Consider the following 15,593-nt stretch of genomic DNA (forward strand, 5'->3'; position numbering starts at 1 on the left):
AGGGATCAGACGCCAAAGGTCTAAAAGAGTAGCCTTCGCACTTTGGTGAGCTTTTAAATGACTTGGACTTAACCTGAAACCTAGTGAATCCAGCACCAGATGATGGGTCCATGGATCTGTCCTGGGCTACTGCCCTAGAGTAATCTGAGGCAGCTATGGATATTTATATTCCAGACAGAAGTATGGGCCTTCAGGCTTGGCTTCCTGAGACAGCCAAAGGCATCCTATCTCTGTCTGTCTCTGTCTCTCCTTTCAAATGTGAATGTCATATGATATTTGTCTTTCTCTGTCTGAGATCACTTATATGTGGAATCTAACGAAACAGAAACAGACTCACAGACATAGAAAACTTACGGTTACCAGAGGGAAAAGTGGCAGGGAAGGGATCAATTAGGAATTTGGGATTGGCAGACACAAACTACTATATATAAAACAGGTAAACAACAAGGTCGTACTGTGTAGTACAGGGAACTATATTCAATATCTTGTAATAACCTATAATGGAAAAGAACCTGAAAAAGAATAGACATACATATATATGTATAACTGAATTACTTTGCTGTACACCTGAAACATTGTAAATCAACTGTATTTCAATTAGAAAAAAAGTGACTGTCCCCTTTCACACCCAATGCTTGATTGCTACCTGGGCTGAACCAGAAAAGTAAAGTCTAGTTAGTCTGGGTGTAGGTGGAACCATAAAACATTAGAGCTGGAAAGAGTATTAGAGGTGATTGATCCAACCAGATGAAGAGCCAGAGACCTGGAGACGGAATGTTCCTTGCCCAGATCTCCAACCTCACACCCAGGTCCCATCCCATCCACCCATCTCTCAGGGCAGCATCCTGTTAAAGGAGACTCCAGGCCCTGTGGCACGGGCTGTGAACAAGAGGGTGCTATTCATTCCACCTGAGGTGACCACGCTCAAGATGCTTGTGTTTGTGGTTGTAGCATTTCGCTTTTGCCTGCTTTGGGGACTTCCCAGATCCCACTTCCTTCCACCTTCACGCCCTTATCAGTAATACAGAAGTGAAGGGACTCATGGTCTGCCCAGCTTCTGCAGCACCGGGCCTTGGGAATGCTAGGTTTCCTCATGGTGTTGGGTGGGCTGAACCCTTGCCGTGACCTCTCAGAGCGGGCTGCACCCGAGGGGCAGGAATCCAGCCTACAGCAGGGAACTCCCGCAGGCTCTGTGGCCCCTCTTCTTTGCCCCAGTCAGGTGGTCCCATGTGTGGGTTTGCTGGCCTTGCTTCTAGTCTCCAGCCTTGCAAGGAAGTGGGTGAGGATGGTGTAAAAAGCCAGACCCCTTTGCAGGCCCACAGAGAGAACACTGCAGCTACGTGAAAGCGCCTGCTTCCTTCTGAAAAAGGATTAGGTGCGACAAAGTGCTTGAGCCCTCAGCTCTTTTGAAAAGAAACTCAGTCTTAAGTGCTAAGCTCAGATTCCGGGAAACCAGGCCTGTGGCCTCTGCAGCTGCTCGGATTCCAGCGCCACCGGCTCCCGCACGGGGGGGATTTGCATCAGCTCTTGGGGGGCGGGGGTGGGGACAGACCAGATGTTTTAAGGGGATTATTGCCTGAAAGAAAAGTCCAGTTTTCCTGTATGTCACCCACTTCTTAAAGGCACTTTTTCCACTTAGTGCCATCAAAGTTGGAGGGAATGGAAAATAAGGGTTTGCAACTTCTGATCTCATCCAACACCCTAAGTGTCACGTGTCTTATCTTATTAATCCTCACGATGACCGTATTACCTCCATTAAGGGCTGAATTGTGGGCCTCCCCAAATTCCTCTGTTGAAGTCCTAAACCCCCAGGACCTCAGAATGGGCCTGTATTTGGACATAGGGCCTTTAAAGAGGTAATTAAGTTAAAATGAGATTATTGGGGTGGGCCCTAATCCAATATGACTGGTTTCCTCATAGGAGAAGGAAACTAGGACACATACACATGCAGAGGGAAGACCATATGAGGACACAGGGAGAAGGCAGGTAGCTATAATCCAAGGTGGGAGGCCTCAGCAGAAACTAACCCTGCCGACACCTTGATCTTGGACTTCTGGCTTCCAGGACTGTCGGAAAATAAATTTCTGCAGTTTAAGTCATTCAGTCTGCGGTATTTTATTATGGCAACCCTAGCAAACTAATACAACCCCCATTTTACAGAAGGGGAAAGCAAGGCTTAGCCAGGTTCAATAACTGGCCCAAAGGTAGATAGCTCCTAAGTAGCCCATCTTGGGCCCAGATTTGGTTTCCAAACTTATTTTCAAATTAAAATCTTGGGAGCAGTTTGAAAAAACAAGAACCACCTTTCTGGGCTTGGCTAAGAGCCACTTGAGGTGGGCACCTGAAATTGGCATTTTTGACAGATTTCCAAGATGATGTAGTCTAGTCTAGTCTAGTTTGAGATCAGTTCAGGAGAGAAAGTGCTCACAAGGCATAGCTCCTGATGGAGAATAACTTTCCTATGTGAAGGACCATTTATTTAAGACAATTTCACAGCCATGCCCCCTCCCCCATGACTGGTACGGTCTGCAGTCTGTGGAGGGACATCCGGAACTCATGGCGGCCTCTGCTGGCCTTTAAAGCCTCCTACGAGCATCAGGTTCACCCCAGCACAGAGGTGGATCCACCACAGCCCCGGGAGTGGGATCCGTGCTTTCCACCTTCCAGGCAGCAAACAAGTCTCCCTTGAAAGGTCTCCTGCTGCAGGTACCGTTGTTCTCCCTTGAAGAACCTCAGTGGAGATACAGCATGCATTGGTCATGACCCTCACAATGTGCCTCTGAATCATTAACATAATTACTAGGCTGTAGGCCAAGCTTCTCTGATGGGCCCGGGTGCAGCTTCTTCAGCTCAGAAGTTGCAGTTGGCCACTTACTTAGAATTCAGAGAAAAGCTTGTTGCTTGGGGTCCTGAAACCTCACAGCCTCCTAGTGAAGGGATTCTGCTCCACTGAAGTCCTTTAGATTGGAAAGGACCCATCAGGTTCCAGCCATGAGGGGTATTTTCTCAATCGTAAACTCTGTCCTACCTGCCTTATGGGGTTGTGGGGAAGACCCGCTGCATTAGTTACCCATTGCTGTGTAACAAAACACCCTGAAACTTAGCAGCTTAAAATGATGACAAACACTTCTCGCCTCACAGTTCCAGGGCACCAGGAATTCAGGAGCAGCTTAGCTGGGTGGTTCTAGCTCAGAGCCTCTCACCTGGTTGCAGCCGAGATGTCAGCTGGGGTTGCAGTCATCTGAAGACTAGATTAGGGCGCGGAGGACCTGCTTCCAAGGTAGCCCCTCACATGCCTGGCAAATGATGCTGGTGGTTGGTGGGAGGTCTCAGTTCCTCCCCTGTGGGCTGTCCACAAGCTACTTGAGTGTCCTCAGAGTATGGCAGCTGGCTTCCCCCCACCGCCCCGAGAGATGGTGACCCAAGTGGGAGCAAGGCAGAAGCTGCAAAAACTTTTATGACCTGGCCACAGGTGTCACGCCGAAATATCCTACGGGTTACACATCAGTAACAATCAGTCAGCCTGATTCATATGGGAGGGCACTACAGAGAGTGTGAATACTGGGAGGTGAGAATCCCCGAGGCAGCTGCCACACCGCTGAGATGGGCTGGGTGAGAGGTTTTGCCATCAGGCAGTACAGATGGTCAAGTGATGATGGTGCAGTTGTCAAAGGCTGTGTTATGTGGTGAATGGTCCTGGCCCAGCTGTGAAGAGTCTTCCTCCTTTTTGCAATCGCCATTTGTGACTGAGTCTTGTTTGCATCTGGGGAGCATGCAGGAGAGCAGTGGTTCTCTGAAAGAAGCAGCCAGACATTGCAGAATAGACACAGTGTGTCTATCTTGTATCCAGTTCCCAGAAAAAAAAAAAAATCCACAAGCATGTACCCCCTAATGTATATTTGACAATACCTGGAAACATCTTTGGTCGTCACATGTTGGGGAGGAAATGCTAGTGGCATTTAGTGGGTGGAGGCCAGGGGTGCTGCTAAACAGCGGCAAGATACAGGACACATCCACAGCAAGGATGACCAGGACCAAATGTCACCAGTGCCAAGGTTCAGAAGCTGCCTTAGAGACTAACCCAACTCTCCCAATGGGCCCAAGACAGTGGAGTCAGAGTCACATTCGTTTTTCTTGGCATGGCTTGATGTGAGGGTGGGGGAATATGTAGTGCAACTTGGACAGGCTTCTTTCATCCAGTAGCAACATTCGAGGTTAGAAGGAGCGCTGGGAACAGTGAGAAAGTAAACTAAGATCTGAGTTCAGAATTGCTACCTCTGTTGTCCTTGGAGAGTTGGAAGATGCTAAACTCAGCAAATGAGTTCCCCCAAAGAACTCCTCCAGCTTTCTACACGAAGAAACTGCGAGTGACTTCAGACCCCTTTGGACTCGGTGAATGAGTTCTGTTGTCATTACCTCAGAACACCAGAGGGCGCTCGAGAGAGGAAGAGGTGATCAGGTGCCCGCCAAGGTGCTCTCGTGTGTCTTTAGATGGTACATCCCAGGTGCTGGGGAAGAAGCTAGAGATTCAGCCCTGCCCCTTTCATCTCAGTCACCTCACTGACCAACACTGGGTCCTCCCATTCTTCTGCCCAAAGCTGCTCAGCAAAACTTCTTGACATCAAAGCTAAAGAAACCACAGTGAAACCTGCTGGCTGAGGGGCTGAATCTTGGGCACTTTCATATTCTCAGCCCCTTGGTGCTAGAGAGGGAGATTTTAATTTAAAAAGAAGCCTTGGAAAGTGATGCTACAATGATCTCTCAAGGCAAGGACTAGGATTATTTCCTTTGGCAGTGAGATTGATGGTACAGTAATGGAAAGATCATTGACTGCAATTCAGGATCTAAGAAGGCTCAATTTTACCCTTACTGCTTATTTCTATGGGACCCTCGGGACGCAGAGGCTCATCTGTAGACGTGGGTGGATTGGACGGTGTACAAATTTCCCAGGGTTGCTGTAACAAAGTACCCCAGACTGGGTGGTTTAAACAACAGAAATGTATTCTCTCACAATTCTGGAGGCTAGAAGTCCAAGATCAAGATGTTGGCAGGGTTGGTTCCTTCTGAGGCTGTGAGGGAGAAGCTGTCCCCAGCCTCTCCTCTAGCTTCTGATGGTTTTCTGGCAATCTTTGGCGGCCCTTGGCTTGTAGGAGCATCACCTTGGTATCTGCCATCATCTTCACGTGACGTTCTCTCTGTATGCATGTCTGTCCTGTATCCAAATTTCCCCTTTTTATAAGGACACTAGTCACATTGAACCTCATCTTAACTTGATCATCTGCAAAGACCCTATTTCCAAGTAAGGTCACATTCCCAGGTACTGGGGGTTACCGTTCAGCATCCTTTGGAGGGACATAATTCAATCTACAACAGATGGCTTCTGAAGTCTCTGCCGGCTTCTTGCCATTACAGCTATGGAGTCCTGAGAATAGGACCGACTCCATGCTATGCTAACCATGTGTCCAGCAAATGCTTCCCAAGAGGAAGGGGTAGTGGTTCCAGGCAGGGAAAACCGATTCCAGCTAGGCAGCGGCTGGAATGCTCAAGTTGATTGGTGACGATCCTTCCCAAGGGGCGGTTACCACTGTTTATTGCCACCCTCAGTGTTTCAGAATCACTTTGGTGCCAGTTGGAATAAATGGAAAACGTGTTTAACTTAAAAAGCGAAGCGTACAATGCTATCGTATTGCACATGCAAACGTGCAGCAGGCCAGCGGCAACTGCCGTTTCAAGATGATTTAAGAATTTGATCCAGTGTCTGGCTGCACAACTGCATCCTTTGAAAGGCACCTCACAGATGGGTTTCATAATTGAGAAATGCATTTGTTCTTTGTTCGTGTATAAAAATAACGTGATTCAAAGCTTAGGGTCGGATGTCTTTCTGAAAGTGATTTCCTTCTATCATGCACACAAGTACTAGTATGTTTTCACAGAAATGACAGGCAGGTGGAAAGGTAGGATTATTACTGCACTCTTTAGGAAAGAGTGCATGTCCATCAAAAAAAAAGTCAAAGGGTTTGTAAGCAGACAGTGCAAAAGGAAAATGATAACCAAAGAGAGCACCTTGCAAGCCTTGCTTTGTGTTTAGAACACTAGTCGCAGAAAAACAAGCCATGGCATACTCTTGGTGCCAAGTGCTTCACAGAGGGTGGGAAGTCACGGGCTTGATAAATTTTCAGGTTCTGAGACATACAATATAGAGCAACCTTCTCCAGTAATTAATTATTCCCTACTCAGCATTTTCCAAAGCCCACAGTACCCGACCAGCTTCACATAATATTCCAGTCTCTCCATCAGCCAGTGAAAACAAATGATTTACTTTAAAAAGGAAGAAGTAAGCCTGTCCAAGAATCCCACGATTAGAACTTCCTACTGGTACCTGGAAAGTGGGACATTTTCCGAAGCCCGATGACTCTGATTCCATCCTGTTTGGCTGGTTTTGGACCCCAAGACATCACAGGGCTATTCAGTGTTCCCAGGATTACTGACTTTTTTGTAGAACAAAAAGGAAACCTGTCTGATGTTTTCTTTCTTGAAAGACCTCCATACAAGGAGGCTCTGAGGGTTTTTCTGGAGTGGGAAACACATGGGTTCCGGTTTTCAAACACCTTCATTTGGTCTGAGCAAGTTCCTCAAATCATAATTTGTGAATCGATGTGTTCATAATGGGCCCTGCCTGAACCCTTTTCAACTCGAGACACAGGACCCACTTGGTTATTGACTCACAGCGGGATACAGAGAACTGAAAGGGCGCTGCTGATTCAATTACCCGCAGCAGAGGTTCTCCAAAGCCGGTGAGCAGGGCTGATGAAAGCACAGACTGCCGCCGCGGGTTTCCCATCCCACCCTGGGAGTGAGGCCAGCGTGCGGGATGCAGGAAAGTGACCCAGTGACAGCTACCATACCTGCATGACCTAAAAACAGACACAGTCACCCCCGGTTAATTGCAAGCTGGCTCGGCATCTGATTAGGAGAGCGTAACAGAGGCAGACCCTCCAGGAGGGACCGTGGCCTGCGCGTCAGACGTCATCAGAGGGTGGGAGGTGAGTTGGGGATGTCTCTGGCCGAGTCAGCTCACCTGCTGCAGCCTGAATAGTGGGAGCAGGGAGGGGAGTTCCCGAACCCCTCCTTGAAAAGGGGATTTCAAAGACTGTTTGAACAGCAGACTTATTTAAAAATATACAAAACCGGGAGACAGAGCTTCTCTGGTTGAAGTGGGAAGCAAGTGAGTGAGGAGTCTGGAGGCAGGAAAGGGTGGGGAGAAGGACACACCCCCTTGGCATCGCCCTTCTCTTGATCCCCCAGTGCTGGACCTTGTAGTGCCTCCAGGGAACCCCCCACCCAAATTCCTCGGAACACAGTTTGGAAACCACTTAGTGGTTCCTTCCCTTCTCCTTCACTCACGCATCCTCCAAACGCTTTCCGAGCTCCTCTGTAGGAGGGAAGTTTGAGGTGCTATGAGACACGCAGATGCCCACAGCATCCTTCCCACCTTCAACAAAGTAGAGACTGTCCAGAAGAGATTGGACAGAGTTTTGCTGGAGAATTGCTCGATAATACAATAAAATGAGTGTGTCTGGGGGCATCAGCAGGTAGCAGTTGTTCTGGGTGGGTTTGCCTAGTAATGGCAGCGCTATCAGAGACCGAGAAGCGCAACCAGAGAGGAGTAATCCCAGGTCCTGGTAGAAGCCCGCATGAGTGAGTGTGCATGGGTGCTCAGGCACGGTAATGGGGCTCCTTTCGGACAACTGGACTTCTGCACGTAGCAGGCCCTCAGGGGGTAAGGCTGGGACTGCTCCTTTTGCCTACTCATAAGACCACCCCATCCGTTACATTATGGGAAGACGGGATAGCCTCACAGTTAAGAACAGAGACTCCAGAGCCACACTAACCAAGTTCAAACCCCAGCTCCACCGCTTTCTGCCTGGGTGAACTTGGGCAAGTTACTTAATGTCTCTGACCTTGTTACTTCATTTGTAAAAATGGGGATGATGGTGATGACAGAGCTTGCTTCACAGGGTTGTTGAGAAGATTAAATGAATTAATATATTTCAGGTACGTGAAAAGACCTTAGTGTGTGACAAGGACTATACAAATGTCTGATAATTTTATTTTATTACAAGAGGTTTTTTATACTTACACATTAAACTCTCAATAAATATTTTATTTTTATTTTTAGGGGGCAGGGCTGGGAAAGCATTGGAAGCTGGATTCTTAGAGGTCTAAATCCTCCAACTTCTCCTCTCAAACCTTAAAAATCTTTTTTAATGGCACGTGGCACCTTCAAGGCCAGATGTGAACTTTTTTGCATGATGGGAGCAGGGATTATCTGATATGAGAGTTGGGTAGCTCTTAAGAGAAGCAAACGGGGGTGGGACCCAAGATTGACCCCTGATCTCTAGTTTTTTGTTCTCCCCACCTTTTTCTCGTAATTCAAGAATTAGTGCTAAAACTGAGGGGCAAGTAGGAGAAGAGAAGGGCATCCTTCAGAAGCTTTGGTCACTAGAACAGCAAAGCTCATAACAGGGGCTGTTTAATGAGCACATACTACGTGCTCTGGGCTGTGTTCAGTGCTTGACATATGTTCTGGCCTAGGCTAGGTTTCCCAGGAGACCCAGAAACAAAGGTTCACGTGCAAGTGATTTATCAAGGATAAAAATCCTTGATAAATCAAGGATAAATCAAGGAAATTCCTTGATAAATCAAGGAAATCAGTAAGGAGGTGAGGAAGCAGGACAAGGTTAAGGGAGGAAACCAAGCAGAGATGTCATCTCAGGCAAAACTGTTCAGAGGCGGTTTCCACCTGATTCTGCAGGAGACTGTGGAGTGTCAGTTACACCTCAGAGTCAGTTACACCCAGTAGAGGCAGGGAAGCTGGGACTTTCTTAATCACACATCACCAGTTAGACAATAAGCGCCACGTTGGGGGAATATAAATTCCCAGACACTCCAGCTCTACGTCTTTGAGCAAGGTGGGGCTCCAGTAGCCAAGGGACGCCACAGGCACAGGCTAGGGGAAGCAAGACAATTGTCGGGGGAAGAGTGGAAAAATGAGAAAAAGGGATTCTAGGAGATCCCCAAGGGGAACGGCTTGAATAGTCCAGTCCTTCTGCAGCAGTGTGACTTTGTCCCAGGAGACGAGACCTAGAGGTCACGATCTTGGCCTCCATCAACCGACTGTCAACAAGTCCCAGCTGAGGTGAAGTGGTACATTGTTGTCTCTTGAGTTTGATTCGAATCCTCCTTCTCCGCCTGTGTGAACTTGGTCATCTCTTTGACCTCATTTTCCATATCTGTCAAATTGAGGTAATAATAGAATACATGACAAGTATTACTCTGTGGATGCAGAGTAGTTCCAACAGGAATAGACACAGTGAGAGAGGGGTTGGCCAGGAAACAGCCGGGTCAGGCACTAGCTGAGCAGACAGGGGCTGATGGAGTGTGCAGACTGGGTAGGACATGAGTCAGCGTCCACGGAGGTCCAGCCCAGGCAGGAAGGCTCGGACACCAAGTGCAGACGGCTGGCAGGCTGTTTGGATGCACACTCAGGAGCTGAGGCAGTTAGCAACAAGAGCCCTGGAGAAAAACCCAGGTCGTGGGTAAAGACTCTTTGCTCTTGGGCCCATTTCATTTTGGTTGCTGGGTCCACCCTACTTCCCTTTTTAAAAAACATCTTTATGTTTTTTCCAAAAGTATTTTAATTAATTTATTTTATAAATTTTTTGATCGTTGAATTAAAAGGGAATAACATAATGCTGAAAATATTTTGGTAATGAAAACTCACAAATAAATATCACATGTCAGCTGAACGCCAAACGAGAAACATCTTTATTGAGATAATAATTTGCACGCTATAAAACTCCCTCATTTAAAGTAGACAATTCAATGGTTTTACTATAGTCACAGAGTTAGATAACCATCACTTCAAACTAAGTTTAGAAGATTTGCATCACCCCCTAAAGAAATCCCATATCCCTTGGCAGTCACTTCCCATTCCCACTTCCCACCAACACCTGGCAACCACTAATCTATTTCCTTTTTCTATAGATTTGCCTATTCTGAACATCTCATAAAAATGGAATCATACAATGTGTGGTCTGTTGTGACTGGCTTCTTACATTTAGCGTAATGGTTTCAAGATTCTCCCATGCTGGAGTATGTATCAGTACCATATTCCTTTATATTGCTGAATAATATTCTGCTGTATGTATATGCTACTTTTATTTACCCCTTCTTTAGTTGATGACCATTTGGGTTATCTCCACTTTTTAGCTAATATGAACAATGCTGCCATGAACTTTCATGTATATGTTTTTGTTTGGATGTATGTTTTCATTTTTCTTAGATACCAAGAAGTGGAATTACTGGGTCATATAGACCTCTATCCTTAAGCTTTTGAGGAAAGCACCTGTAATTACATATCTTTTTATTCTAGCGCATCCTAGTGGGTATGAGGCAGTATCTCACTGTGGTTTTGATTTGCATTTCCTTCGTGGACGATAATATTGAGCATCCTTTTTTGTGCTTATTGGCCGTTTGTATATATTCTTTGGAGAAACGTCTATTCAAATCCTTTGTCCTCTTTTAATTGGGTTGTCCTTTATTATTGAGTTATAAGAGTTCTTTATGCATTCTGGATACTTCCCTTATCAGAGATATGATTTGCAAATATTTTCTCCCAATCTGTGTGTTGTCTTTTCAGTTTCCTGAAGGCATTATCCGTAGCACAAAACTTTTAAATTTTGATGTAGTCCAACGTACCTATTTTTTCCTTTGGCTGTTTGTGCTTTTGGTGTCGTGTCTGAGAAATCATTGTCTAATCCAAGGTCACAAAGATTTACTCCAACATTTTCTTCCGAGAGTTTTATAGTTTAACTCTTATATTTAGGTTTATAATCCATTTTGAATTAAATTTTGTGTATGGTGTGAGGTAAGAGTCCAGTTTCATTCTTTTGCACGTGGATGTCCATTGCTGTTGTTGCATGTGGATGTTCTTATTGATTCAGTGGTTTATACATGTTCTTTTCACCAGTGCGGGCCTTGCATTAATTGTGGTAGAAAACATGAAATTGGAAGCAAAACTCTTAAATGTATATCCTTTCCATTTCACAAAAGAAAATCAGTGAAGTTGAAAATGTTCACCATTCAGCATTTACTTTTGGAGACCTCTAGCCTCTATTATTTATTATTTACTTCTTTTTGTCCAAATATATTTGAAGTATCTCTCTTCCTAGTATCTCTAGGGCCCGTGTAGCCAGTTGAAGAAGCCACACAAAGCTACAAAAACCAGCAGAAAATAAAAAACAGTTGAGAATCAATTTTCTTTATCTATACTACAATCCACCTGAAAGAACAGCATTCCTGGGTGATTTGGCTTCCTGTAGGGGCAGGCTTTACTCACAAGAGATTCCTGACCCAGCCAGCTTATCACCTGGGACTGGATTCCCTCGGTTTTATCTTTTCATTTTGCCTTTCCAGAGACTCAGATTGAAATGCACGTTGTAGAACTTTGATCTGGACTTGGCAGGACTGAGAATCCCCTGAGTTCCTGCATTTGTTAGAATTAGGTTCATCTGTCTGAAACCAAGGCCCTAAATAAAAGTGGCTTGAAAAAGACCTGAGGTTATTTCTCTCTCATGTGTCCAGAGCTGGTGGGATGGCTCTGCCCCCTTGGTCATAGGGGGCTGCTTTGCCTCCTTAGCACAAATTCATAGTGGGTGAGGTATCCAGCCATCCCATCTGCATTCCAGTCAGCAGGAAAAAAGGAGAGCAAAGAAGGGAATGCCCCTTCCCTTTAAGAACACTTTCCGGAAGTTGTACACCATTTCTACCTTCAGCCTTTGGATAGAACTTAGTTACAAGATCATACCTGGCTGTGAGCAATTCTGTTAAATATGGTTGTTGTTTGTCAGGGCTGACATGTGCCAGGCTATGAATCGGGGTCTCCATTGCAAAGGAACCAGAACAGAACGGACATTGCAGGATGTCTAGACTTCCCTACCAGAGTCCAAGGGCGCTCTTTCCCAAGACTCAAGGAATCTGCTTCCAATTGCAATTCTGCAAATGATTTGTCAGCCCCTTTGGGGAGCTGGCTGGGGCAGTGTGTGCTGATGCTGTCTTGCTTCATTTAACACTTCTTCATTCCTGCATTTTCATTTCATATATTTGGATTTAGTACAGAGCGGGAGACTAGAGTTCTAGACACTGAAGGAAAGGAAACCCCCAAATGGCTCAGAGTGCAGTGGTTTCGCTGCTTGAAATACGGTTGTACTCTCCACTTTCAAATGAAAATGCTGACATTGTTTTTCAGAACAATTGCACCGTCCAGACTAAGGGACCCACAAAAGTGTCAATTCACCACATGTTAGCTTTCTTTTTTTTTTTTTATAACTAATTGTAACAAGTGGTTGCTGTGAAAATGGCAGGCTCCCTAAGGCTGCCCTTTCAATGACCCATACCCTGACCTGGACAGACCACCTTCTGTCCAAGAGAGGAAAAGTTTTGTTCCTAGATCAGATGAAACCCTGGCTTTACCCCTGGTGACCAGTAGGATTAATCAGACACCAGTAAAACAGCTGACAGAGATACTGAACCAACGGACAATAATTAGCACACACACTAGGCAACATCCGTCCGAGGGGTTCAACTTGTCCCTTTCTTTGCCCTAAGATGCAATACCTGCTCTGTGGCTTGGCTCTCCGTGCTCCATGAAGGGAGCACTTGTAAGCTAAGAAGCTGCACGTTTTTAGGATCAATATGGTATTCACCCGAGCTGGTTAGGAAACACAATGCCAGGGACAGAGCTTGCTGTGGGAGCTTGTGTGGGATTAGGCTGTTTCCCCAGGATTTACCGCCCAGCGAACAGCCGGCGCTGAAATCTGCATGGCCAGCCCTGTGGTTTAAGATGAGCCGAAAGGCATTCTCTTCAGTTTTTGGTTTTTTCAAAGTAAAATCTTCCCAACATGCAAAAAGCAACCACTAAAACTGAACCACATTCAGATGCAGAGAAAGAGTGAAAGTCAGCAAAAGGAAAACAAATTTCTGAAATTTTACGTGGGAGGTTCCTGTAAGAGTCTTTCTTGGAGAAACCATCAGGCTTGATACCTCTGCAGCAGTGTAAGTGTCAGAACTTAACTTTCCAACGCAGATTTCTTCTTCACCTTACTACCTACAGAGCCACTTTCTTCGCTCAATAATTGTTTGGGTTCTGTTTTACTTTTTTCTCTCATTCTGTTTTCAAGGGCAAAGCAGAGAGGAAATAAAGTCTCACTTGTGCTAAGAACTTAATATCAAATTGACTTTATTTCCAAGTGATTTCCCTCCAATTTTATTTTAAAACATGTTTGAGAAGAAAAGCAAACTTAGATTTTATTTCTGGTCCTAAATACGGCTATCTCAGAATTGTTATGGAAACCCTGGAGGTGGCATAGAGGGTCGAGTGTGATGCTTAATAAAAAAAGGTGACTAACAGACACAGAAAGACAAATATCATACAATATCGCTTATACGTGGAATCTAAAAAAATGGTACAAATGAACTTATTTACAAAACAGAAATAGAGTCACAAATGTAGAGAACAAACTTATGGTTACGGGGGGAAAAGTGGGGGAGGGATAAATTGGGAGATTGGGACTGACATATACACACTACTGTATATATTAAGGACCTACTGTATAGCACAGGGAACTCTACTCAATACTCTGTAATGACCTGTAGGGAAAAGAATCTAAAAAAGGGTGGATATATGTATATGTATAACTGATTAACTTTGCTGTACAGCAGAAACAACATTGTAAATCAACTATACTCCAATTAAGAAAAATAAGGAGATGAAATTCTCCAGATCAAGAAAGACAAAGTCAAAAAAAAAATAAGGTGACTTAGAAGGGAGGGCAAAATATCACCCAGTGACTGTTTTTGAAAGTGTTGTACTGGGCTCAGGAGAAACAGTAAGTACCAGCCGTATGTGAGACATAAAGACTAGACGTGGGGAAACGTGGTTATATGGGGGAGTGGATTTAGTGAATTTAAATCAGATGCCAAAAAAATCTTCCTTGGGGAATAAAATCAAATCCATTTTTCTGATATGTGCTTAGGAGGCAGTGTTTCAAAGCAAGACAATCTCTATTTCCAAAAGCCTTCTGGAGGCTCTCCCCCAGGGACACAACACCAGTGCTATTAATCTTGACTTAGTGAATGAAAGTATTACACAGATTTCAATCCAGACCTTCAAGCCTGAAAGAGCTCTGAAGAGCATGGATAAAGCGACCCGTTTTTCACTTTGGCGATTCCACAGGGGTAACTCACTTTAATTTCCCTTTCATCTCTTTGGGAGGGACTCGAAACTTTAAAAGCAAACAGGTTTCCTTTTCTAATTCCTGGAGAGAAGTCTTCTGTTGCTTTCTTACGCGGCAAGGCTGAAGGTGGGTGACTCATCTTCATTTGTTACCTTGGAAGACGTAGAGAAGCAGAAGTAAGTCCGAAATAATAGGCAAACGGGAGATTCCTCCCTTGTTCGAGAAAAGTTATTGCCCTTCCAAATGCCAGTTTGTTTTTTGATTTTCCACGGTCCAGCCCTGTATTTAGCACAGAAAGTCACGACACTGATAATAACCCCAAATATACACAAAGACAAAGCAAGAAGCCCTGGCCGTTTTGTTCTGTCAGGCAAATTATGATCTAAGTTTTCTGCCAACACCACTTTTCTCGGATTGTTTATGGCAACACCAGCTTGTTTGCTGAGATTCTAAAATGCAGCTAAATTTTCTGGGATTAAAAAAAAAAGAGTGCGTGCTTATTATGTAGATGTAAACTGTTTCGAATGCAAACACTTCCCACTGTGAAAAAAGGAAAAGCGTTGTGGAAAAGGATGCCAGGTTATCCAGACTGAAGGAAAGATTTTATGCCTCTCTGTGCTGCTTTCCAGGGACCCGAGAGGAAAGGGTACACCTGGAATTGTATGAAAATAAACGACTAAACCAGGATGCAGGGACAGCAGCCTCTGCTAGGTTTAGTGCAGCTTGTACTGAAATGATAAGGACCCCCCCCCCCACCCCGTTACTTTCCAACCAAGAGCCAGGAGGAAAATAGCTCTGGGAGGGTTAAGTTTCACAAAAAATAAGAAGACAAGACACACATCAGCATTTTTCCCCCTAAGGCATTACTAAAAGACACCAACTTGTCTAAAAATGGTATGAAAATTGAATGATGTTTTAATTGATGCCATATGTTTTATTCTTCCATGTGTCCAAATCCTGGGCTAGACTAAGAAAAATAGAACTTGGAGCCTCAAAAAAATTTTCTTTTTTGCTTTGCACGATAGTTGTCACATGTGTGTGAGAAGATTGTAGGAATGGGAAAAAATTGGGCAAAATGGCATTTTTAGTTATGGAAAAGAAACTTTTAAACTGTTAATGTTTCTATGAGAGTAATATAAACCTGACGGCTAAATCACTAAATACTGATCACATCATGGGTAAACATTAAAATGAAGTCATTTAAATTAAAAGAGGGGGAAAGAAGGATACTGCTTCTCGTTGGTTAACTGTGGCTTGGCAATGTGCATATTTTTTTTTACTCAAGTAAAGGAACTT

The sequence above is a fragment of the Balaenoptera acutorostrata genome, chromosome 4 (genome assembly GCF_949987535.1).
Source record: "Balaenoptera acutorostrata chromosome 4, mBalAcu1.1, whole genome shotgun sequence".
NCBI classification, from domain to species: domain Eukaryota; kingdom Metazoa; phylum Chordata; class Mammalia; order Artiodactyla; family Balaenopteridae; genus Balaenoptera; species Balaenoptera acutorostrata.